Below are 2,788 nucleotides of genomic sequence, written 5' to 3' on the forward strand. Positions count from 1 at the left end.
CCTTGGCTCTCCAAGTAATTTAAAGAATTCAAATGTGGATAGAGAGATAAACATTTCAGCAAAGTAAATTACACTCAAGGATCCATCTAGACCAAATGATATGCATATGTATTTCATATTTGGAGAAGTTATTTAATATGGTTAAAACATACTCATGTTATAAGAAATGATAGTTTAATTCAGGATGTTTCCCAGCTAAAATGCAGTTAAAAATGATTCATGAGTCTATGGCTATACCACCCTGAACATGACTGATCTCAGAGGCTAAGCAGGGTTGGGCCTGGTTAGTACTTGAGTGGGAGACTGCGTGGGAATACCGGGTGCTGTAGGCTTTTTATTTAAATAAAAATAATAATAAAAGAATGATGCATGATAGTATTGCTGATATGTTTAAGAACTTTGGACAAGAGTATCTAAGTAAAGAACCAGTAAGGTTGATGACACTCAGGTTTAGTGGCAGAAGCACTGATCCTATGGTAAGATCACTGCATTTCAGCACTTACCTTATGATGCAGGATGCAGAATTGAATTGATTGGTGTCTCTCTTTGCTTGTAAACAACTATGAAATGTATCTCGAGCTCTCTCAAAAGCAAAATGTTAAAAATAAATAAAATACATACCCTTGTTTGAATAGAAGCTTCCACAAAAGAAAGGTACTGAATGCAAATAGTGTGGTGTTATATTTTGGGTACTGAAGAGCGCCATAAGAATAATAATATTTACTGAGTGCTTTCTGTATTCGAAGTGCTTTACATGCAATGACTCAGTTAATCCTCACAAGAACCCCACAAGGAAGGTACTATAATTATACCCATATTATAAATGAGGAAATTATAAGACTGAATGCAATTTTTTATTCTAGTGCCCACTGGTGGGTTCCTGAGGAGCTTGCTCACAGATGATTACAGCAAGCTGCCCAGATGACCTAATGTCAAGTATAGCTATCAGCAAAGAGTTAGGCAGCACCACTGGAAAACGACTGTAAATTTAAACAGGAAATGGATACACAGCACCTACACTGAACATGTTGTCTTTAGAACAATGAAATTGAAAGAGAAAACAGACACCTTGCTCCCTCATCATATTTTGTGGCACTGATCAGTTCTGGAGGAAAAAAAAATAGAAAAAAAAATCCTCAAATTTGAGGGATATCTGCTTTATCCCTCAGTTCTTATTTAAGGTACTGGTATATTTTAAGATTTTAATAAATATTGAACACATATGCATAAATACAATAGGATAAAACAGGGACAGGAGGTAGATGGAAACCCAAAAGCAGTGATGGGAGAGGGGGTTTGAACAGTGAGGCAGGCAAAGGTTAAAGGGAGATAGGTAGGGCTTAAAGGGCTGGGGATAATTAGGGGTTGAGTTAGGATACTTCAGGATTAATGAAGAGCATGTACAAAAAAGGAAAAAGTGCAGGCTTCTCTTCAGTCCTTCTCCTAACTGCAGTGAATACCAACTATCAGCCAGGCCCTATTTCAGCAGTGGGAAGAAAGGCAGATATGCATTTTTTAACACATTCAGATGGTAAACAGGAAGACAGGGCTGGGAGGAGAAGAGAAGAAAACACAGTATAGACCATCACAAAATATAGACATCGTGCTAAGAAGTGTAAGAGAGGCACAGGTAGTTTGCATTATCTTGCCAACTGGATGTTAAGGGCCTCGAGGAATAAATCATATCTTCAAACATTTTTAATGCCTTAATATATTTCTTTGCATATAACTGGTTATTAGCAAACAATTATTTTAGAGGTAGTATGGCATAATAGAAAAAACATTGGTTCAGGAGTCCTGAAAGATGACTGTTTCAATTTTCCTTCTCTGTGAAAAGAAAGAAACCCATTCTCAGGTGCATTAAGTTAAACTCCATGATTAGCTTATCAGTTATTTAGTGTCAATGTTAATAAGGAGTCCTCCTTTGAGGGACATGGCATGATGTGTGAGAAAGTGCACCAGACCTCTTATCAAGGCAGGCCATTAAAAGCCAGACTCATTCTACCGACAGCATGGGACTAAGCAGAATTGTTTTCTTTTTCTTTTGAGACAGGGTCTCACTCTGTCCCTCAGGCTGGAGTGCAGTGGCACAACCATAGATCATAGCACCCTCAATCTCCCAGGCTCAAGTGGTCCTCCTGCCTCAGTCTCCTGAGTAGCTGGGACTACAGGCATGCGCCACCATGACCGACTAATTTTTTTTTAATTTTTAGTAGAGACATGGTCTTGCTATGTTGCCCAGACTGGACTCAAACTCTTGTGCTCAAGAGATCCTCCTGCTTTGACCTCCCAAAGTGCTGAGATTACAGGTGTGAGCAACCGTGCCTGATCTAAGCATAATATTTTATCAGATTTGAGATACTGGACCCTTGAGCCTTAACAGACTTGTTTGTGGAAGTACGCTAGAAATAAAGAATGTATATGTGGTACACAAGAAAAAAAAAAAAATAGCCAGGTGACCCATATATGCATTTGTCCTCTACCTAACTGCAAACTCCCTCTTGACAGAAAACTCTTGCTCTGGAATATTTGACTTAAAAAGTAAAATCTACAAACTAATTACAAGCATCATAAATGGACAATGTGGCAGAAGGTGCAGGGAGTAAGATTCAAGATTTACACTAGGCTATTTCAACTCCAAGTTATACATGTTTGACAAAAGAATTATTTAAGAAATTAATATAAAAATTAGATAAGATAATTTAAACAGAGAACATAACACAGACTGATTATAATAAACTTCACACATGTTAACAGATGTTTGATTTGATATATAAATATGAGTGGG

At 37.6% G+C, this 2,788-nt stretch overlaps 1 pseudogene; it reads left to right on the top strand.

Moving 5' to 3' along the window:
- The first annotated feature begins 223 nt into the window (after positions 1 to 223).
- Positions 224 to 332, top strand: LOC115898946 (annotated as a pseudogene).
- The last annotated feature ends 2,456 nt before the right edge of the window (positions 333 to 2,788 follow it).

This window comes from Rhinopithecus roxellana, chromosome 7, assembly GCF_007565055.1.
Source record: "Rhinopithecus roxellana isolate Shanxi Qingling chromosome 7, ASM756505v1, whole genome shotgun sequence".
Taxonomy (NCBI): Eukaryota; Metazoa; Chordata; class Mammalia; order Primates; family Cercopithecidae; genus Rhinopithecus; species Rhinopithecus roxellana.